The 24,857-nt window shown below is 38.6% G+C and overlaps 1 protein-coding gene across 2 annotated transcripts in view; it reads right to left on the bottom strand.

Annotated features, from left to right (window-relative positions):
* KANSL1 (KAT8 regulatory NSL complex subunit 1) overlaps positions 1 to 14,069 on the bottom strand; it is a 164,315-nt gene extending 150,246 nt beyond the window's left edge. Inside the window, exons 1-2 of one of the 2 annotated variants that reach the window (XM_032457169.1) lie at positions 14,051 to 14,069; positions 12,333 to 12,468 (exon numbers count right to left, since the gene is read on the bottom strand). The gene's annotated coding sequence lies outside the window, so the exon portion shown is untranslated. Of the gene's footprint in view, positions 1 to 12,332; positions 12,469 to 13,250; positions 13,389 to 14,050 lie in introns of those variants that run through there. The other variant, XM_014552989.2, reaches the window with a different exon arrangement.
* Positions 14,070 to 24,857: the final 10,788 nt, after the last annotated feature.

Raw genomic sequence — 24,857 nt, 5'->3', positions numbered from 1 at the left:
TGATCACTCTACTCATTTCTAAGCCAGATTGATTATTTTATTTTTCTCCCACAAATCAACAACTGTTTTTTGTTTGTATATGGTCCAGTATAGATGTGATTAGCAGACAAGTATAATCTCCAGGAATGAACAGACTGATATAATCAATGCTGCACTGGTATTCAAGTTCTACTTCTACCACCAAGCAGCTAGTGACTTTGGGCAAATGACTTCACTGTTCTCAGTTCCCTCATGCAGAAAACAAGAGAGCTTGACTGATTTAAATCAAGGTTTCTTTTCAACTGTAAAGCTCAATGATTCAGAACCCTTAAAATTACAATAATAACAATGATATGTGGTTCAACAATCTGTGTTTAACAACACAAAACTTTGGGAGAGAATTGTTATAAAAATTTAAATGACACAATAAATGCTTTCTCAAAAAAAGATTAGAACCTACTAAGGCATACACATATAACAGAACTATAATAGAAATTACAATCAGAAACTAACATATAACCCACTAGTTATAGAGATAAAAAACATGCTTAACAAACATTCTGTAGAGTCAGGAAAAACTAAAAATGTATTATATGGCTATCTAATTTTAGAAAAGAAAATCTAGACTTTGGTTAGATAAAATTTAAATTATGCTTAAAAAGCAAATGTGTAATACGAAGCACAGAGATGGACTTTAAAACTAATGGCCGCAAGAGATCAAAAAAGTCAGATGCTCAACCAAAATGCTTAAACCGCTAAGTGGGTGTGGGGGTGGGAGAGTGGCAAGGGGGGGAAGAGGAGGAGGAAAACAACTTTTCTCAAGAGACAAAAAAATGAGGAAAAGCAATAAAATACTCTAAATTGTAGCTGATCAGGAGCACTAAGGCCTATGTAGGCAAAATAACAATTAAAGCCTTGGAAAAAAAATGCAAAGCCACAAAGAGGTGGTTTAAATATATAAAAAGCCAGATGCTGACTAAAGACTTGATGGATGACTTGATAAATAAGGTATAAACCAGTGGAAAAAGCAAGACAGCTGACAGGCCTAACTGATTTGCTTCAGTATTTACTGAAGAAGATACGTGGAATAAACTTATTTCTAAATTACTCTTTAAAGCATATAAATCACTTACAGTGAATCAAATTCATCGTTAAATAAACAAGATGCCTCCCAACTAATACATCAGATGTCAGGTAGTCATGGGGGTGCAGTATAGTTCAGTTGGTGGAGTGCAGGCTGAGCATGCCAGAGGTACTTGGTTCGGTTCCCAGTACCTCCATTTGAAAAAGTAAAAAAAAAAAAAAAAAAAAAAGAAACCAAGATGTTAGGTAGTCATGGAGTCTCAAAGTATTCTCTGCATTTAAAAGAATTTACATATAAAATTATAAAATTTCAGGGAAGAACCTACTGGCTGACAGTCATACAAGAGGCGTGCCCTCCAGAAAGACTCAGGAAGCTGGAATTCAGATCTGCTTCCCTTATCAACAACATTTACTGAACCCCTTGCTCAACTCCTGGCATATTTAGGCACTCAATAAATATTTGCTGAACAAAAACATGCCATCAATACAACTCCCATCTATTTAAGAGAAGGCCTCTATGGCTGTGAGCTGCAAATTGGCCAAACCAGCAAATCTCTAATAGAGGATGAAATAAGAAGACATGTCAACATGAATAACCTTCTGAGAAAAAGACAACACAGCTTCTAAAAGGGGAAACCACACTGCACTGGTCTACCCAAATTCTCTGGGGAGAAGGTATGTGAACATAATTTATTTAAGCTTTTATAAAAGTTTTGATAAGATTCTAAATAAAGGGCTATTTTTGAAGAACCTGAGTGACCACAAAATGGAGAGTATTTACTGTAGATGGGGTGTGATTTACGAGACTGACACATTGCCCACTGCACTAAGGAGGCAGGTTTAGATGGAGCGTGAGACATGGGAATTAAGGGTGGATGGATGCTGAGGCACTTCCCCATAGGAAGAAGGATAAGCAGAAGACTGATGTTAGGTAATGTTTTGGAAATGTTATGTTTAATATTTTAATAAATTATATGAAAGATTCACAGAGAATTCTCCATTTTGCAGATGGAGTGATGAGTGTCCTAACAGTGAAATACTACACAGAGTTGGAAAAGTAAGGGAACTGAAGGGTGCAAAGGATTTTTAAGTGTATTAAATGAGAAACATTTGCAAAAACTAGGATTTATTTTCAGTTTAGAGAAGACTTTGCAAAAATGAAAGTTGTCTAAATATCTGAAGGGCTGTGCAGCGCAAGAGAAACTAAAGTTGGTCTAGGCCCAAACTGGAAATTGCAGAGGGGCGCATTTCAACTCAACATAAGGCCAAGCTTTCTAACCACCAGACCAGACCCAACTGAAAAATGATTCACCAGACCAGAACTAACTGAAAGAGCTAGTGAATTACCTCTAAGAGCCTACTGAGATACAAGCGCCTACAACACTGCAGGTAGAAGAACGGCAGGAATTACAGCATGAAGCATGGACAAATGAAAGGCAAGGTATTCACAGGAACAAAATCTAAGTTGTAGCTTAAGGATGCATGGCTTCTAGTCAAAAAAGAAATTTTTGAAAAATTACAGAATGTTGCCTAAAAGACAATGTGATCTTTGCAAACGAAGGGAGGGTGGATTGCAAATTCTATCAGCAACAACAGGGGAAAGACTGTGAATAGAACTTATTTTCCTATCCTTCTAACAAATCACAATTTAGCCGTATCTGAAATGCAGTTATGATTGGTTATCATAAATCCAGAAAGGCAAAACAACACTGACAAAGATCCAGAGAAGTGTAAATGGAATGACTAAGAGCCTGAAGGAGATTTCACTGGAGATTACATTTTAAAATCAAACATCTTCAACTGAGAAACATGAAAGCCAAGGGGCACTATGATCAAAATAAGAAAATGTACCAATATAGTAAATACTAATTTATTCACCAAATCTTGGTACAATATATTGAACTGTTAAACTTGAAAAAATTGGACTTTTTTCCCACAAAAGATAAGAAGAAAGTTGTAGAATGTCTTATCAAGAGGTATTAGGATTAAGAATACTCCAGAAGTACATAAATTTAAGTATATTAAGTCCATTCCAGGGTCCTACAGGATGAAAGTGACATCTGAGGGAAGGCCTTACGTTTCTGAGGTTAAAATCTTGTAAGATAAATGCCTCACCTCACCTTGGTGCCAACTGAGACAGGACAATTGGCTGAGAACCCCCTAAAAGACTCAGTAAGGCTTGTTGGTATAGTTCCTTCCATTCTTTTATCTACGTATGTACAGTTAACCCTTGAACAACACGGGTTTGAATGAGTGCACGTACACCTGGGCTGGATTTTTTTCCAATAAGTACATACTACGCAACGCTTGGTTGAATCCCTGGATGTGGAACTGCAGATACAGAGGACCTACTGTAAAGCTGTACGCAGATTTTAGAAAATCAGTAGACTGCATGGGGGTCAGTGCCCCTAACTCTTGCATTGTTCCTTGTGTGTTATATAATTCTTAAAATATATATACATATATATATATATATATATACTTTATCTTTTATATATTTAGAATCCTCCTTACATAGCTCTATATTCTGAATTTTTCATTTATCATATACTCAACATTCTAAGACATTAAAAGTTCTTCAAAGATACTGTTTTATGGCTGTATAGTCATTCACCCTTAATATGCCATAACTTACCCACTAATCTTGCTGTTCATTCAAGTTTATTCTCAGTTCTCACTAGTGTAAATAATGCTGCAATGAGTATCTTTGTTTACAAATCTTCCTGCGTATATTTCTATTTTCCCCCTTAAGATAAATTACTAGAAGTGGAACTACTGAGTTAAAGGACATCTTTAGGTTTTTTGATATATGTTTCCAAAATACCTTCCAGGAAAATTGGGCCCAATGCACACTTCCACTGGCAGTTTTGGAGACTGCTCCCTCACTGTTTGACAGCACATTCCAACTGCCAATTTGATAGGTTTAAAAAAATAGTATATTATTTTAATCTGCATTCCTTTAATTACTTACCACAATAAAAAATGTTTCTTATATGCCTGTTGGTTATTTGCATTTCTTCTTTGTGAAGTCTAATCATGATCTTTGTCAGTAAGGTTTTTTACTTTCTTTTGGCAGTGACAAACTGAAAACCAGCTGGGATGTAATCACATTATCAGTAGCTTCAGCTCCCCCTGCTGGCCAAAAAGTTACTACCATGATCAAGACCTGGATAAAGGTAACCTGTAGACTACAATTATAAACTTGCTATTTTCCGGAATGTTGCTACAAACAATCTATACAAGGTGATAAGAGATAAAACATTATGTGTCTAAACTTATACTTAACAGAGCTGTGATGGAGAAGGAGAGAGAGACACTTGATCACTAACATTTAATAATTTCACAAAAAAATGTTTAAAATACTATCAGTTCACTGCCAAATTACTATCTGGATGGAACATTACAAGCCTAAAATTCATTTCTATCTTGTTCTAATAATGTGAAAACATTCTAGTTGCCAGACGACACTGGGTTGTTAGCCCACTGGTTCTCTTATTCAAAAGCAAAAATAATAAAAACACATACGCCCTTCATCATTCAATGGAAAATTACAAAAACAAAAAACAAAGAAAATCCTCTTTGTAAATCTTATTCCAAAGCTACAAAGCACTCACACTGAACTGACTGGCTCCTACAGTTCTAAAGGCTAAGGCCAAGACTAGTCAATGGAAGTGACTAGTTCAGCTTTTCTGCTGACACCCTCCTAAAGAAGCACCTCACAGGCTGGCAATGCAGTCCCTAGACCATTCATTCAATCTACATTCACTAAGTGCCATCATGTGGCAAGCAGTGATGATGAAAGACAGGACACAGCTCCCACTCTCAGAGACCAGCTGGGTGGAGAAGCAAACCTGCAGTCACTGTACAGTAGAAGTGCCAAGGACCCACACACACTTAAAGGCAAAGCCTGGTACACAGGAAGCTGTGGTGTCAGTTACTGTTGTTGTCACACTTCAATCTTATTAAAGAACTAGGAGAGGTTCGTTTCTAGAGCAGGGCAGGAGGCCACTTTAAACAGTGGCAACTGCAAAGGAGCAACAGGTGCACAGAAGGAAAGGTGAGCAGCTCAGCACTGAGGAGAGAGAGCTCAGGAAGGAGTGGGGGAGATGATCTGGATGCTTGGCAAAAGCATTTGAACCTTACCTCAAAAGCCAGGTAAGCCATGGAGAAGGAGACATATGGTCATATGATGAGATCTGCATTACACAAGGACCAACTGGGCAGCAACTTGGAAGTCAGAAGGCAGTTGAGGAGAATGATCAGAAAGTGACTGAAGGTCACACAGGCAAAGGGTGGTGAAAGTGTGAACTCAGAAGGGAGAAGTGGGGATGGGCTAGGATCTCAAGAACATGGTGACTCATGTGCCACAAGAAGGAATCCTGGCCTGAGTGACTGGGTGGGCAATGGGACCAATCACTGGGTCATGAAGACAGGAAGAGGCTGGACTTGGGGAAGTACATGATGAGGTCATTTTGATGTCCAGGAGGCAGCTGTGTGCATGGGACTGGAGATCAGAAGACCACTTAGAGGTGGGAAAAACACATTTGCAAATCATCAGTATATGGATGCCAACTGAGACATAAAAACTCATCTAAGATATCAGCCAGGAACTGCAACAGTAAGAGGAAAGGAGGCCAAGGTAAGGCAAACATTGAAAGAGGAAAAAAGTCAGCAAAGAAAACTGAGAAGCAGCAGCCAGGGACGACAGCGATGACAGAAAGCCGGGACTCTCACCACTCGTACTCTACTGTGTGCCACACACTCATCTCTGTGCTTTTCATTATTAACTCACCTCCTCCTCATAACAGTCTCATAAGGTAAGTGCCATTATTTTTATTACTTTATTATTTTTCCCATTTTTCAGGTGAGGTGGCTGAGGTACAGGGAGAGGCACATGGGAAGTGGCAGAGTTGAAATCTAATTCTAGGAGTCTCGCTCCAGAGTCCATGTTCTGTATCATGACTCTACAACGCCTCTCAGAAATGAAGACAAGAGGCCAGGAAGGACCACCCCCACCACAGCCAGGGAGAACACCGCCAGCGTCAGAGACCACAAGGAGGCCTCAGAAGATAAGGGCAGAAAGGGATACTCTGAATTTGGTCACAGGGATGACACTGTCAGACAGGTACAGTGGAACACGTAGGTAGAAGCTAGACAAATACTTCACTAACAAAGGGACCAATGGTTGCAGTTTAAGGGTTTTGTGTTTTTAAAAAGTGAAAGAGACTTGAGTGTGTTTATAAGCTGAGGGGCACGAGTCAACAGGGCATGAAAGGGTGAAAACTGGATGGGAAAAGGGATAAATGACAGCCAGAGGTCCCTACAAGGAGGAAGAAATTAGCTCAAGACCAGAGGGGTGGCGTAGTATGAGAAGAGACAAAGACAAGGACAGGGATGGACCCCAAGAGTCTCTTCCCTGAGTGGCTCCGTCCTCCACAACCTAAGCAGCAAAGTCACTGGGGGAGAGAGACTCCCTCGGTGAACAAGGCAGCTGTTTAACTTCTGAAGAAGCCCCCACAGCAAGAGGCTTTTGAAATTACAATATGAATTTATACTTTTTGATTCTTTTACCCCTGTTTTCACTCTTATCTCACTGTTTCATTAAATTATGATTTAGGTTGTACACACTTCACAAGATAATTTTTAAGCAAGAAAAAAATCTAGCAAAACCAAATCACTAGACTGTTCAGAATAAAAAAGTAATATTTTTCAATTCCTTCAAGTCAAGAACTTACAATGGCTACTCCCTTTGTCCTCTGGAGCAAACCAGCCAGCAAAGCCCAGAGCTGCTCTCCCACTCACAGCCTGACTCTTCTCCCCGACTCCAGCCCCAGCATGGTGCTCCACCTCAGCCTGGTCAGCACGCTCTCTGGCCCAGGCGAGAGGCCCTTCCTCCCACAGTCCAAACTGTTACCCAGTACTATGGATTCCTGCACTTCAGGATAGGGAAACTGGAGAAGGAATCCGGGAACTAGACTCTTAGGACAACTAACAAAGCAATTTCATACCACGTATTTATCTAGAGCAGTCCCAGATCACCGTGAAAATCTGATGAAAGCAATGGACCCTTCCTCTCCATAAAATGCACACAGGCAAAAACCACATCATTTTGCAACAGACTGCCAAAAAACTGTCATTATTCACGTATTTTATCCATAGAAAAGTCCCTCCAGCCATCATTAAGGACCTATTTACTCTACCTTAGCAAATAACTTATAAAAGCTTAGTTTGCTGGTATCGTAACCTACCACAGAAAGAAGGCATTACAATAGAAGGGAGAACTGCCAGAGGCCGCGCTGGAACACGGCCAGTCACAGCCTGATACTGAGGTAGGAGATCATGAAAGTGATCATCACAGACAAAAGAATACGGAGAACTGCGGGGCAGTCTGCAATATGCGCATACTACTCCTTTAACGGTTTATTTTATGGCCTCCAAAGGTACGTCACATTCCAGCACAGGACAGCAGTGATGAGTACAGTGTTGGTCTTCTGTAATTTTGATTACTATTAAAAGATAAAATTTTGTTCAGGGTGCTTTTTTAAGGAAGCAGAGAAGCATGCAATACCTTTTGGGAAAATGTTCACCTAAATGATAACTCTTTGAAGTCTTCACACTAGTTTCAGGAGAAGAAACCATCAAACAAAGGTGCATACAGGCCAGGGGTAAAAGGTAAGGTTTCAAAACAAAACAGGTCAGCAGCAGCCAGATCACCACGGGTCTATATGCTGGGTCAAAAAGGTTGAACTTTACCCTAAAGGCAAATAGAAAGGGAACAGAAGCAGAGGGCGGGCCAAATCAGTCAGGCCAGGGAGGAACTTCCTCAAGCTCTTGCTGTTTCTGGAATGAGCCATACTGCCTACCCCCAAAACGAAGCTAAATACTGTAGCTGAATATAAAACATTGTCTCTCTATTCACACAGGGAAGGAGGTGTTAATTCCACATCGCTGAGTATCTCTAGCTCTCCACCCTAGAGACAGATACCCGGGCCTACTTCTTACCCAGTAAGGAAATCCCAAAGTTTCATCCAATTTCACACAGGACACATGGAGAACAGACTGTACTCTTGACTGTAATTTTTCAGGTCAGAATTTTACTGATAGTTTAAAAAAAGAGAGAGAAAATAACCTTACCTTCTAAAGTTCAATTTTATATGAATCTAAAGTTTCAATAACAAAAATCTATATGTTAAAGATAAATGCATGAGAAGCCTAAAGAAATAATCTACTTCTTGAAATCATGTTCCAATTTGCAGCAAAATTTTCATCTCCTATGTACTACACTGAAGGTCACCTGTAATGAGTGACATTAGTCTGTGCAGCTCACAAGGTTAATGGATATTGTTATGGGCTGAATTGTGTCCCCCCAAAAAAGGTATTTTGGACTCCTAACCCCTAGTACCTCAGAATGTGACCTTAGAGAAAGAGTCTTTACAGAGGTACTCAAGTTAAAGTGAGGTCTTTAGGACCTTAATCCAATATGACTGCTGTCCTTTTAAAAAGGAGAAATTCTGAACAAAAAAGACACATGTACAGAGAGAACTATGTAAAGACTGGAGTTATGATGACGCAAGCCAAGGAACTACCAGACGCTAGAAGAGAGGCCTCCAAGAGATCCTGCCCCAGCTCCCTCAGAGGGAGCATGCGCCTGCCCTCGGACTCCCAGCCTCCAGGGATGAGAGACAACAAACATCTGTTGTTTAGGCCACTTAGTTTGTGGCACTTTGTACGGCAGCCCTAGCAAACAGATGTCATGAAGAAAAATTAGCAGCTCGTGTTTACTGAGCACATACCAAGTGTTATCCTCAGCACTTCACATCAACTAACTCATTTAGTCCCTACAAAATCCAGCCTAGGATCTAGGTACTATAATTATACCCTTTTCACAGATGAGGACACCAAGTCTCTAGGAGGTTAAGAAATTTGCCCAACATCAGCCACAGCCATTAGCTATAAGTAACTATTATTTAGTGTAATTATTATAATAACAGTCGTAGTTCACTAAGCCAGACACTATGACCTTTGCAGATATAATGTACACAACGATCCTCTGAAATAAATGTTAATATTATTTCCAGCACAAAGGAGGACCCTGAACCTCCAAGAAATTAAGAAATTGCCTAAAATCACACAAGCAAGAATGTGATAGTGTAGCTAATTGCCAACTTGAGGGAATAAACAATGAAAATCTTTTTTTTACTAAAACTTTAAGAGTAATTGAAATTTTTTAGTGCCTGCCCTTGCAATTCGATTCTAGAAATATACACCTATAAATTCAAAATTCTTCAAGATCCCTGGAGAATCTGTGTCCCATATTACAGTACCCTTCGTATATGTATCCCTTCAACCACTGCTCAAGGGCTATCTGCTCTCTCAGCTGTGGTTCTTTGCCATTTCTCTGACTTCCAGACACAGGAGAAAAAGAAATGCAAGGATTCAGACACTGTTTTTTAATTTTTTTTAATTTTCATATTTAATTTCTCAATTTTGATACACACATCAGAAAGCGTAAAAAAATATAATATAGTTGAGAAGTCTCCTTCCCACTCTCTCCTCTACCTGCACAGTTCCTAGATTTAACAGGTAACCAGTGTCACCATTTTCTTGTTTATTTTTCTAAAGTGTTTTCTTATGCATTTATAGCAAGCCAATACAAATTTTCCTTTCTCCTTTTTTTTTTTTCAAAAAACACAAAGGTTAACATATCATACACACTATTTTGCATCTTGCTTTTATCACTTAACTGTGTATCTTGGAGATCTTTCCATATCATAATGAATTATATTTTAATGATGTCCTTTTGTTAAGAATACTTTTTTCTTGCATTCATCCTAGTTCAGTTTAGCACACAAGACAACCAGCAGTCCCTAAGAGCTCTCTGAGACAACTGACGGTGGCACCAGACCACACACCAAAGACCATGTATCTCTTCTCTGTGCCTCCTCACCTTCACTCTGCTCTCTCCTCCAACTCATCCAATTCTCCACCTCCTCCCTGTTCCTCTCCCATCTCAGCCATGCCCTAACCCTGACAACTGGACCTAGAAACATCAAACATCACCGATACTGCTTAGTCATGACTAGCAGTAAGAAAGCTGTCGACCCCTGACAGAAAGAGAAAGGGGTAAATAATTTCCATGGGAACTTCTAATTAACAAGCGTGCGTTAAATTGAGGAGCTTTTGTTTGGAGTTATTTTTCCTGTTATTTATGTTTCCTTTGGTACTTTGGTTCTTGAAAAGGGTGAGTACTGGCACTATTTTCCATAAGCATGGAAACAAAAGCAGCACATATGCGGGTCTAACATTTAAGTAACTCCTGATAGAACCAGAGTCATTCTGAAATAAGATAATCAGAAACAAAGCGTAAGAACTATAGAAAATGAATATTTTGGCTCCACAGCGTACATCTTAATTAGCCTACTTTTTTTTTACTTAAAAATAAGTACTGTAATCTGAAGGTACATTTCAGAAACATTTCAAGGTATTCACAAGAAAAAAAGAGAATAAAGCTCTCTCCCTTTTTTATTCTCCATCCTGCAAATTCAATGCTGTCTTTTCCCTCACCCCAAAAAGTGCCCTTTTTCCCTCTGCCCAGATCAAACACTACAGTTTCTAAGTTTTTTTTAAGTCATAAAAGGAGACGAAAAATGTTGGCAAATAAAAAATTTGTTTAGACTCAGAAGAGGTCTTCCGCTGATAAAAGGTTTAAATTAAGGCAGCCACAGAACTATACTCTTAAGCTGCTAACAGGTGGTAACACACAGTGTGGAGTACTGACTGCACTCTGTATTCTTAGCATGCCACAGGCCTTTGGTGCAAGTTTAGGGGTCACTGTGGAATATATATATATATATATATATATAAATAAAATATATATAAATATCAAACCAAGCTTTTATGGATCTAATACATTAGTTAAAGCCAAGGTTACTGTGAAATAAAATCCAATATATTGATCCCCAGTTCCCTGGGTTTCTAGGGAAGTAGTACCCACTGATACCCCTTTGCCTGCTTCCTAGAGAAAACAGAGGTCCTGGCACTAAACACTCAGTACCAAAGAGAAATATTTCTGTACAAGGTCCTCCAATTCCTATGGATTCAGGACATCAGGGTGGGTTCCCTATGCAACACCTCCAGTTCTACAGGACAGTGGCTGGAAAAACTGTCACTCTGGCATCCTTTATACTAATATAAGCATTCCTTATCCAACAATAGCATCCAGAACATACATGAAGATGAGAACTCAGTTTACATTTACCTAAAGATTTCCCACAATTCAAATATCTAGTTTACACTAACTGCATCAATCTCTGATTTAATCACTGCATTAACGTGGACTTCCAAGGACAGATTACCACACAACAATCTTAACTACACTTTTGATTTATTTTATTTAGCTCCAAAGTAAGACAACCTGTTGCCACCTGGTGAAGCTGGTGGAGGGCTTCCATCACTCCTTATCTTTCTCTCCCCATCCTTCCACCCATTTTCCTCCCTACGTGTATCTTTAAGCTTTGTCCTCTGTTTAGTCCCTATGGAGAGTCTTTTGGTTATCTATGTACAAGAAATTGGAAGTAGCCAAGAGACTGGAGAATCACCACATCAACGAGAGCTTTTTTTATGTAAAGATCACTTGCCTACACTGCCCAAAATAGGTTTATCCTGTGGGATGAAACTTGGCACAAAGTACTACCTGTTGCGAAGAATAGTGTAAATTCGCATACAAAGGACTAAGGAGTAGCAGGAAAACTCTCAGAGCTGTACACATAACTACTAAATAAATAATAAAACTTCTAACATACTAAATGAAGTTTCAGAGTAAACAAATAGCTAATGACACATCTTTTGTAACACATGAATCAGCTACAGACTTGCAAGAGTGGGACACGCCCTAGCACCTATGACACTGAAGTACCTGTTTGAAAGTGGACCTGGCTGTCTGAATTGCCAATCCATCCTACTGAGACTGGAACAGAATTTTACAACCATGTGGGTTGTCATAATTTAATGTTAAGAAATAAATGCATCATTATGATGGAAGTAAATTTGAGAACTTCATTAATATTTTAACACCAATAATCAATAAGTAGCAATACAAGGTAAGGAGTAATCAATCAGTCCTAGGAAGCAAACATAATAGTTTTGAGGAGAAAGAAGTGTCAGGTAAGAGAGTTGAAGAATTGCAAATTCGAGATTAGAAAATCCTCAATTCTAAAGAAAAAGAAACAAAATGCCTTTAATTAAAAAAAAATTTTTAAACCACATCTTACCTTAAGAGGCATCCAAATAGCATTCATAGTGTCAGGAATAGTTCAGACAGTACTCAGAAATGAGCAAGAGAGTCTTAGTAATCCCTCAGTCACCAAGTATAAGCAGGTGGGAAAATTTTTTGTTTCAGGAAGGCACCTAAAAGAGAGGACTTTCATTTAGACTAAAAAATAATGAAGACTAAGCAAATAGTTTAAGCTATGTGGACAGAGATTTGAATTACTATTTGCCTCACCATCCTAAAAAGATGTAGAAAATGACATCCCCTTTGGAAAAGGGCAAATGTGTGTAGTATATGTATCGCCATACAGAAATAGAAATATACTTTACATAAAATTGGATTAAGTGTGTAACACATACTTTAGATAACATAAAATTGCTTATCAAATAATTAGAAAACCAAAACCATTTTTCCCAGATTAAAAAAATGATTATCCACTTCATTAACACTATTAAAAAGTGATTTTTTAAACTGATCAAATAAAAAAGACCCTTGCCCCATTTAATTTTACTTAATAAATTAAAACATTTCCAATCATTCTGATTGTCCTAAATTTTAAGTTACAGAGCCCATTCTACGTGAAAAATAAAATCCATTCTTGACTGAGTGCTGCAAACAAATAAAACTCTCTTCTTTCCTGGAGACCTTTAAAAGCTGACCAAACAACTTAATTTTGAGGATGGAGGGAGGCAAGTTTGTCTGAAGGCAGGAGGATGGATTAAATGACCTCTTACAGAATCCCTGTTCAAGTTCTAGGCCTGAATGAAAATTCCAGCTTAACCAGTTACTGCTTCGCTTAAAATGGAGGCTTGCCCGAGTAGGGACAAAAATAACAGCACCCACCTCTGTAAGATAAATTTCGAAAAAAAAACCAAAGACCATAGTACCCTCATTTTTAAGAAAAATTAAAAATAAAAACCTCAGGAGTGGATTTGCTCTTGCGATGCGTGTGTCACTTCGGCTTCGAAGGCTTGGCATCACTTTCCTTACAGCTCATCGGATTTGGGGGGCGGGGGGGGGGTTCAGTTTGACTCTTGACCCGTCTCAGGAGGGTTTAACAGCCCCTCCATGATCCCCATGGCAAAAGCCAAGGAGAGAAAAGAAAGGGTAGAACCCGAGTTCTCACCCCTCCCCCACCTTGGACCCTAGTCCCAAACCTACCCCCACCCCAACTCCCGGCACCTTCCCGCAGCAGGGCGACTCCTTCTGCCCTAAACCCATTGTTAGGGAGGGGGCGAGTAGGGGAGTGGGCTCAGGGTAGGGGAGCCTGCGGCCGTTGCCCCGGCTCGCTTCAGGAGGGGGCGGCCCGCGGGATGCAGCTTCCCTTCCTCTCAGTGTCGGTCCGTCCCACCTCGGCTCGGCCTGGCGCCCCGGGCTCCTCTCGGCGCCCCCGGCCCCGGGCCCAGCCCAGCCCGCCCCACGAGCACCAGGCCCCCGGCCCCTCCGCCGGCAGCCCGCGGCCCAGGCCTGCGGGTGGCGCGGGGCGGGGGTCCCTGTGCCCCACACACGCGTCCCCGCTCCCCCAGCCCAGTCGCTTCCAGGGGCCTCAGAGGCGCCCGCTCCCCGGGCCCGTCGGCCCCCCGCCTCTCCGCCGGGCCACCCCCTCGGGCTCCCGCAGTCGGGGTCGCCTCTCCTTCCCCACCATCACCCCTACCGACTCGTGCCCCCACCCCCCGGGGCACTAGTGCCAACGGCAGCTCCCCCGGCCCCCGGACCTACCTGCACGGCTCAACCAAGCCTAGAAGTGGGGGCGGGGAATCTTCCGCCCTCCTCTGTCTCTCATTGGCCCTTCCGGGGGATATCGGGAGCACCATTGGCTGATGGCGGATGTCCGTCAGAGTGATGGGGCGGGACAGAGCGGGGAGAGGGATGCTGGTGCCTCGGCGTCTCTGTCTCTGTATCTCGCTATCTCTGTCTCGGCTCTTGGAAACGAGAGACATTTGGACGAGAGGACTGGAAGGAGGCCTGAGGCAGAAGGAATAGAAATAGGAATCCTAGCAGAGCTTCCCAACAGTCTGCCACTGCGAACCCCCTACCTAAGTCCCCTTTATATCCTCTTCTCCATCACCCCCAACCCTGGCCCCTCACCCTTGTAGGTTCTTCATCCAGGAAGCGACATGATGAAAACTCAAAGCCGGAAGGCCATAGGGGGAGATTTTATATATGTATATAAAATATACATATACAAATACTTATATATAAAGTCAACCAGATATAAGGTCACAAGGGCCTGGAGAGGAAAGCACACCATCTCACAGACAAGGAAGGACTTGATATATAGCCAATATAAGAAGGAATCAAAAATCACTTTTAAGAACTTGTAACAGTGGTTTCCTCCTGGGATGGGAGCTGAGTGTTGAGGAAACCGGGTGGGAGGAAGACTTATATTTCACTGTATATCCTATTGTATCTTTTGATTTTTATACCATTCACAAAGATTCCAATTTTTAAAAGTCAATTGGTTTAAATTTTAAAATACTTCTAAGGTTGCAAAGCCAGGGGGACAGATAGGATGGTCATCCAGGCAAAGTGGAATAACAGTGGGGCAGAATCTGAGTTAAAAATATGTTCAGTTCCAGATACCAGTAATAAAACTAAGTGGCAATATCCCAGAGGCATGGAACTTGGAAGCTGTGGAACTTGGGAGAGGATGGATAATGTGGACTAGGGGAGATTTAGGGTTCCCCACCACAATATGATGATTGATGACATGCTAAAGGATAAAATCCCTGTAGAACTGTAAAGACACCTACGATAAAGTCAGGAGGATGCAAAGAAACAGAAAGAGAGTCAGTGAGTTAAGAAAAATAGACTATTTAAGAGGCATGAAAGTTAAGGGAGGAAGGGTCTTTGGAAAAATAAAATAATAAAACTACGAGAGCCTCACAGGTCTTAACGCTCACTTCAGGGACCCTTTTTTTTTTCTTTAATGGAAAAGGATGTTTATTATAACATTATTTATAATAGCAAAAGGATAAAAGGAAACAACCTAAATGTCCAACAACAGGGAATTGCTTAAGTGAATTATGCCATGTCATATGATCAAGCACTGTTTTGGTTTTTTTAATTGAAGTACAGTTGATTTACAATGTTGTGTTTATTTCTGGTGTGCAGCATAGTGATTCAGTTATACATCTATATATTCCTTTTCATATTCTTTTTCATTATAGGCTATTATAAGATATTGAATATAGTTCTCTGTGCTATACATACAGTAGGACCTTGTTGTTTATCTATTTTACATATATAGTTGTTAGTATCTGCAAATCTCAAATTCCCAATTTATCCCTCCCCACTCTCTTTTCCCAGAAACCCTTTTTAAGCTCATTCAATACGAATGAAAGCCAAGAGAATACCCATAAAGCAGAGTTTTAAACTTTTTCATAGCACATATCCTTCTCAGAATGTTTTTAAATGCAAAAAAACATACACAGGAATTCAAAGGAAAGCAATTATATTCAAATACAACTTTCAAAATATTTTTAAAGCGTAATATAGTATCATATGTGCTTTACATTAATGTATTAAGTAATAAGATCTAATGGCAGGCTTAGTGACCACCATAATTTTGTGGTAGCAAAGAGCAAAAATAAGATTTCAAGATATCTGCGACCACTGTCGTATAGTAGCGAAGTATCTGTGATTTTTATTGGTGACAAGATTATAGGTATTGCTAAGACTACTTGGTTTGTTGTCTCCATTCATAATAGAAGTAAATACTAATTTTCAGTTAGAGTTTAGCAAAAATAAAGGCACATTACTTTTCCCAATCTAAGTTCATGGATTTCTTAATCTGTGGACCCCAGGTTAAGAAACCCTATCCTAAAGAAATCATCCTTTCTACCCTCCACAGCCCCATGTAGGGATGTGCCCCTGTCTTCACCCCCTTATCTCTGTCTCACTCTTCCCTTTCCCCACTTGTTCCAAGCACCCTCTGGCTCCCAGTCCTGCCTGCAGATATCTGACATCCCTGTGACACAAAGAACAAAGGTGATGAATGAGGGTTGGATGAAAGATATATACACTTTGTCTCTCTTGAAAGAAAAAAGAGAAAGCTCTGAAGTGTATTGCAGATCTGAGAAGATGAAGAAGAGGAACCTAGGATAGAGTATCATCCATTACTAAGAGGGAAAACATATTATAAAAAGAAACATCCCTATCAGTTAAGGAAGAGTCTTTTCTCTTAGTTTCTTTGTATTGCTTAAATCAGCCCTAGAAAACATCTGCAATTCAGTATCTTATTTCACCGATCTGTAAAATGGAGCAGAAAATGGTACCTACCTCCTAGGGGTTTTGTGAGGATTAAATTAGTTAATACATAGAATGGATTTAAAATAGTGCCTGACACAGGCTAAACATTCAATTTTTAGCTATCATTATTATTATTATTATAGCATCTTATTTTCCAAAGCATTCCATGAAAATTTCTGGTAAGATTATTTGTATTAATGGCATATATAATAGCAAATTAAGGTTAGCCCAGAATGCTTGCTTTTCCTTTAAATGCCTCAAAGTTAGAATACTCCACTTTTTCCAGTTACATTTTCATTCCTCTAGGGAGGAATAAAATCAGTGTCTCTTTAAAGGAATTGTAAACTTGGTAAGAATGTTTGGCTATTCATATTACAAAGTGCTAGTTTCCATAATGCTGTGTATAAAGACCTCCTACAAATCAATAAATGAAGACTAGCAATCCTCATACACTGCTGGTGTGAGTGTAAACTGGTACATCAAATTTGTAAACAACTTTAATGTAATCTAATAAAATTTAAGATATACATGCTCTATTGGAGCAATCCCAGTACTACATATATATTACTAGGAAATGCAGAATTTTAAGTGTCAGGATGACTGTACAAGATTATTCATAGCAGCATTGTTCCTCAGTGACCCAGAAAGGAAGCATCCCAAATATCTACCAAGCATAAAATGGTTAAATTGTGATATACTTGTACAAGGAAAATCAATAAATTATGGTTATACTCAACAACATGAATAAATTTTTACAAAGGTAATGTTGAACACACAAAAAAGCAAGATTTTCTCTCTCTCTCACTACATATATATATATATATATATATATATATATATATATATATATATGTACATATAGTATGATTCCATTTATATAAAGTTTAAAAGCAGGTAAAACTAAACTACATTGTTTAGGGATGCATAGATAAGAGGTAACATAAGGAAAAAGAAAGAAGAGAACACAATAAAAGTCAGGAGAGCCAATAGGGAGCAGAAGGAGGTTGTTTTGTTTTTGTTTTTGTTTTTGTTTTTGTTTTTGTTTTTGATTGGGAATAAGGGTTGTTCTTAGCAGCTAGCAGTGTTCTACTATTTTGATCAGGCGATGGGTACACAAGTATTTGCTCTATAACTACTTATTAAAATGTACCCCCAAACTTACATATATTTTTTCTGGATAGATGTTATATTTCACAAAGGAAATATTTTTTTAAAAAAATCTCTGGAGGAACAGCAGTGAACAGCAAAAACTAATTTCGTTTTCACCAAGTAATTACAATACACTGTGACGAGAGCTGGGGTAATGGATGTTCCTGTGACCATGGGTGGACATACTAAGAGGGTGAGCAAATTCTGTCCCCCAATTTTACTGCCCCAACTATTGCATTTAGAGCTTATAATAATAGCTCAGGTGTCTAATCAAAGATGATACATCTGAACTATTATCCAGAAGACCTATTCATAGACCTTGTGAGAATGTCAAAGCATTCCACAGCACAATTATTGTTAAGGGCCTCTGCTGTATAGCAACATCTCCTGGGGCTGAGCAGCAGCTCAGGACCAGGCTTGTGCTTCTCTGCTTTGTCACAGTCCCTGCCATATCCTATAATATCTTTAATACCTGAGATCTATGGACTGAATTGCATCCCTTCAAAATTCATATGTAGAATCCTTAACCCTCAAGATGACTTCATCTGGAGATAGGGTCTTTTGGAAATAATTAAGGTTAAATGAGATCATAGATGGAGGTCTTTGATCCAATAGGTTTAGAGTCCTTATAAGGAAAAACAGTAGAGACTGATCTCTCTCTCTCTCTCTCTCTCTTTCCTCCCTCTCCATGCCCCCACTCCACCCCCTGCCATGTGAGGACACAGCAGGAAAGTGGCCATCTACAAGCCAGGAAGAGAGTCCTCACTAGAAACCAAACTTTGTCAGAATCTTGATCTTGGATTTTCCAGTCTCCACAACTGCTAGAAAATAAATTTCTGTTGCTTAAGCCACCAGTCTATGGTATTTTGTTACGGCAGCCTGAGTGGACTAAGACACTGGGTCTGCATCACTCAATTTTTAGAGGCTTTCTAGTTTGTAACACCACCCCAAACCCCGCCCAGTTTAAATATTCACGAAGCCAAGACCTGAGACTAGTTAGGAAGGAAGCAAAATGAAGATGGATTTAAAAGAAAAAAAGATTAAAAGGATTTTTGCCTCTAGAAGATGGAAGAACTGAGGAAATGGGAGTAAGGAAGCAAGAAAGCTGGAAGGGGTTGAAGTTATGGGCTGGAGAGTTGAATCCTGGGAACTGGACTTGCAGAGATGGAGCAGGTCCACAGCCTGGGAAGCTCCCTCACATGGTTATGGGTGGAAACTGCTATAGATTCGAAGGTCATTAAAGTTGAAGCGATTGAGGAAAGATGAGGCATACACGTTTATTAGCCAGGATGGTGGAATGGAAGATACAAACCTAGGTGCCCCAAACCATAAATTAACATGGAGAAAAGGCTGGAAGTTTGGTGGATGGTGAGCTGAGGTGGAGAACAGGGTCTCCTGGCTGGATGGCATGAACCTCAAAAGGAACAGATTGCACATGCAGGTGGAGGGGCGAAGGTATAGGGCAGCAGGGAAAGTTATGAGAATTCTACCCTCCTTCAATATTCTCTCCATCTGCACAAACCTTATAATCCAACAAGCCTCTTCTCTAGAGGTAGTGTCCCCTAAGGCAAGTACAGCTTCTGTTTTGTTTTTTGTGTGTGTGTTTACACATAAGTTGCTAACTACAGTCTTGGTCTAACTGTGTGCTTCATCACTCATTTCACTGTTCTTTAATGTGCACATAAATAAATAAATAAACCGAATTACCCCCCCCAAAAAAATTTCTTTTTTTAGTGAAGATGCTGGAGATTGAACCCAGGACCTCGTGCATGCTGGGCATGTACTCTACCACTGAGCTATACCCTCCCCCACCAAAATCTTTCTTAAACTGAAATATAATTGACATATAACATTTATATTAGTTATAACATAATGGTATATAGTCATTTTATAAAATTAACTTAATTTCTTAATTTTATAAAATCAAGGTATATTTCTGAACATATTATTTATAAACAATAAAAATATTTCTAATTAACAACGCACACATTTTAAGGCAATTCATGTTTTGCTGAAGCTGCCAAATGTTCAAAGTATTTTGAAACAGGAACATTTTTAGTATATTATGTTTTTTTGGCCTCTGTTATTCCCTCCTTTTTTAAACATTTATTTGAAATATAACACATATGCAGAAAAGAATTACATGTACAGTTTAACAGATAGTAATCAAGCAAGAACCTGTATAAGCAACACCATTATGAGCATCATGAGAGACACTTTGACTCTTCCAGATCACAGCACTGTCCCCACTCCTGGGGTTACAACTCTGCTGACTTTTATGGTAAATACTTTTCTTGCTTTTCTTTATACTTGTACCAACTGTATATATGTATCCCTAAACATAGTTTAGTTTTGTCTTTTAAAGTAGTTATATAAATAGAATTATATATAATGTATGTATTATTTTAACATTTTATTATGAAATAAAGGCTTGCAGAAAAGTTGCAGAGATAATACAAAAAATTCCCATCTATTCTTCATTGACGTTCCTCACATGTTAACATTTTACAAAGTTTGCTATAATTTTCTTTCTCTGTCTCTATCTCCACACACATGCACACAGATTTTTTTTCAGAACTATTTGGGAATAAATTGCAGATATAATGCCCTGTTACCCCTAAATCCTTGTATTTCCTAAAAATAAGGCTATTCTTATATCATAGTACAGTTACCAAAATCAATAAATTAACATTGACGCTCATCTTTCATCTGTAGCCCTTATTCATATTTTGCCAATTGTCTCACTAATACACTTTACAAGAAAAGGACGTTAAAAAAAAAAAAAAGAAAATTTCTGGTCCAGGATCCAATCCAGCATCACACATTGCATTTTCCCATCAATTTAGTCCTTTAATCTGAAATGATTCTTTAGTCTGTCTTTGTGTTTGATGGTCTTGACACTTACGAAGATTACAGGCTACTTATTATGTCCAATGTCCCTCAGTATGAGTTTGTCTGGTATTTCCTCATAATTGGGTTCAGGCTATGCATTTTTGGCAGGCATATAATATCCAGAAGAGATGCTGTGTACTTCTTCATGCACCCTATCAGGAAGCACATGGTATCTACTTGTCCCATTACCGATGTTAATTTGGATGATGAAGGTGGTATCTGTCAAGATTCTCCACTATAAAGCTGTCCATTGTGATGGTAAAATAATGTGTCTTGTGGGGAGGGACTTTGAGACTATGTACATACCCTGTTTCTCATCAAACTTCTGCCTATTAGTTTTAGCATTAATTGATCATTCTGTATGAAAATAAATATATGTATGTATATGCATGACTGGGACATTGTGCTGGACACCAGAAGTTGATACATAGTAACTGACTATACTTCAGTAAAAAAATTTTATTACTCCATTGATCATTCTGGCCCAAAACAACTAATACTATGGTGGTTGCCAAATAGTGATACGAATTGTTTTGTTTCTTACTTTTTTGTTTGTAAGACTCATCTATATTTTTGTGCCAAATTCTAGTTTATACCATATTGTTGTTTGAATTATACCATCATTTATTTATAATTTTATTGGCAACAGACATTTGGGTTGTTTACAATTTTAGGTAATTTAAAAAATCTGTAATAGTCTCTTGTACATAGACTTGACGCATATAATAACACAACTGTCTAGGGTTGTGCTGTAGAATATGGTAGCCACTAATCCCATGTGGTTACTGAGCGAGCACCTCAAGTGTGGTTAGTCCAAAGTGAAATGTGCTGTAAATGTAAAACACATACCACATTTCAAAGACTTAATATGAAAAGAAGTAAAATATTTCATTTATATATATATATCTATATATCTATATCTATATATATATAGAGTCGTATTTTGGATTTGGGGGTTAAATAAAATGTACAGAACCCCTTACAGGGATGAAAAAAAGTTGCTTCATCTAAGGTCATTTTCCCTTTCTGGGACAGCCTGTATCCAACGACTGGTCAACATAGAGGTACGAAGTCCTGTCTCCTTGCCCCAACTCAGGACCACTCTTGATCTACCCAGAATGACATTTATAAAGATTTGAAATATTTATTCCTCTATAAGTGAACTTGTTTTGAGTTTTTTCAACTCATTTTGTCAAATTGTAAACATGTTCTTTAAAAATGTTATAAGCATAATTATGTAAAACTTGTCTTTGAATATATTTTTGAAAAAAGTTTCTCAAAGATGGAAAACGTGCTTACCTGGAAATTGAGAAAATAGGGTGCTTTTTGATTGTAAGAAAACCTATGGAATTGCTCATAAGGATCTATGCTAAGACTCGTGGCTACTGGAACACCACAGGTCCCCTATGCTTGTTACAGTACAAATGCCTGACCTCCAGAGAGTCTCTGAGCACCAGGCTCCCATTATCTCTCATGAAGAGTGTCAAGAGGAGTTTCCTGCAGACTGCAACGTCCAGATCAGATTGTTAGATGGCACCAATTCTCGTGCAGATTGGAGGAAGAAAATTTTGCTAGGAGAGTCCATGGACATCTTGGCTAGGAGTCTGCAGCAGCTGAGTTAGAGAGGGACTAGTCTTCAGGTAAGATTATGTCCCTTTTATCTATGCCAGTGTCCATTAGCTTGATCCCTGCTTAACTTGTTGAAGGGAAACAAATGTAAATTTGCATTAAACAAGCATGGTGTCTTCAGTAACTTCTCTGATTTTCCCTGCCTTTTGATAGTGTGAACCCAAGGGTCTTGAGTTCATTCTCCTAAAACACCCAGCTTCAGAACTGCCCAGAGTCAGCCGAGCCCCTCATTGAGATTTCATCATAGCTCAGACTCTCCATCTTCTCACTCTCCTTCCTTTCTTTCCCTTCCATAGATGTTGATGCCAAGAGCATTCCCTGATAAAACCTTTGTACATTAATCTTTGTTTCAGAGTCTCCTTCCTCAGAACCTCAGCCTGTGACACTTCACTTTTGAAACATTCTTAGGAAGTCCCACCAAAATAAGAGAATAAATGAAGAAGAGGAAGGCTTTGGATACAGAAAACAGGAGAACCATCATAAAGGAAGAGCAAAACGGAGTCTCTAGGATGATGGTAAAGAGAAAGCTAATTATGACAGCTGTGGAACAAACAGAATGCAACCAGTCCAGATAGAAGCAATTCTGAAAGTTACAGAAGGTCCTTCAAGATGATGAAATCGATAGACTACTTGATAAAGTTGAACATGTTGAGAGGAGATTTGGACAAATGGCAAAAAGTTTGGAGTTGAATTAATTACAAGTATTTAAAAGTTAACCACAAGAAAAAAGGCAAATGATTCCAGGGAAAACAAAAAATTGAACAGGGAAGGAAATCATAGAGTTATATGGCTCAGTTGTGAACAGGGTTTAAAAAGTGATGAAATTGTAAACTCTGAATATTGCTCTAACCATAATTATAACTCTACTGAAGGGAGAATAGGAAGATTATGTGTGTAGGGAGAAGCAAGGGAGGAAACAGAAAGCTTCATTTTCCTCAGTGGCAGTCAACAGATAATTCCTAAAACTGAAGAATCAAACATTGCATTTGGCAAATAGAGATAAATACTAAGAGAATCTGGTAAAAGAGATAAAGGTGATTCCCTTTGGGGAAGAAACTGCTCTTTTTTGTAAGTCTGAATACTTTTTTCACTATTTAAACTATAGGACTATCTTTGATAAGAATAAAAAGTAAAATTCATTTTTTAAAAATGAAAACATCATAACTGTCTTAAGAGGGTTTAATCCTACATATGCAGGATAGTTGGGATATAAAAATTTAGCAGTATCACATACCACAGTAACAGACTAAAGAATAAAAATTACATGATTAAAAACATTATTTGGCAATAATTTCAAACTTTCAAAAATATAAGTAATACAAAGAACACTCTTTACCTAGATTCACCTCTTGTTAATATTTACCTTATTTGCCCTCCAATCCCTCTCTCTTTATATATGTAATATATATGTGTATAAATATAAACGTATATATACATATGTACTTATATATGCATGTGTCTATATATTTAATTATGTGTTTATATAGTTATATATGTACATATTTCTTTTTATGAAAATTTCATGGGTAAATTATAAATATCATAGCCCTTTATGACCTAAACACTTCAATGGATATTTCCTAAAAATGGGAATATTCTCTTACATAACAGCAGCACATAAGTTTACAATTCATAAATTTATAATACTTTACAATCCATATTCCAAATTTGTCAGTTGACTTAGTAATGTCCTTTACAGCTTTTTTTTTTCCCCTCCAAGACAGGATCCAGCCTAGGGTCAGGTATTAAATTCAATTGTCATGTCTTTAAGTTTCTTTCTTTTTAGTTCAGTTTTTCTTTCTTCTTTTTTTTTTTTTTTTTTTTTTTTTGCTGGGAGGCGGTAATTCAGTTTATTTATTTAATTTTTTTTTAATGGAGGTACAGTATTGAACCTAGGACCCCGTGCATGCTAAGCATGTGCTCTACCACTTGATCTATACCCTCCCCGCCAGTTGTCATGTCTTTAACCTCCTTTAATTTGGAACATTTCCACAGATACTTTTTATGACATTAACATTCTTAAAGAGTGAGTTCCCCTACCCCTGATGATTTGTTTTGTCTTTTTCTTTCATAGAATATTATTCTGTATTTGTTTGATGCTTTCTTTGTTTAAACATAGGTTATACATTCTCAGTTGGAATACTATGGAGGTGAGGTTGTGTATTTCTCAGGATGTCACATCTGGAGGCAACCATTATCCATCTGTCCATTATTGGTTATGTGACCCTGACTATCCAGTTGAGGTGTTGTCCAATTTCTCCCCTACTAATTTTTTTCCCCTTTGCAAGTAATAAAATGTGTGTTGGGGAGAGGGTATAACTCAGTGGTAGAGTGCATGCTTAGCATGCAGGAGGTCCTGAGTTCATTCCCCAGTACCTCCATTAAAAATAATAATAATAAAAAAGTAAGTAAATAAATAAACCTAATTACCCCTCCCTCCAAAAAGAAAACAAAGATAAAATACTGGGCTTAAAAAAACAAACAAACAAAAAATGTGTGTGGGGAGACAAGTTAAAACCATGTGAATATAGTAATTCTCATCCAGATTTCCCTCTAGGTTTAGTCTCAGTCCTCATGGAGGATTCTTGCCTGATTCAGTCTTTAC

This window comes from Camelus ferus, chromosome 16 (assembly GCF_009834535.1).
Source record: "Camelus ferus isolate YT-003-E chromosome 16, BCGSAC_Cfer_1.0, whole genome shotgun sequence".
NCBI classification, from domain to species: domain Eukaryota; kingdom Metazoa; phylum Chordata; class Mammalia; order Artiodactyla; family Camelidae; genus Camelus; species Camelus ferus.
This window is presented reverse-complemented; position numbering and strand designations above follow the sequence as displayed.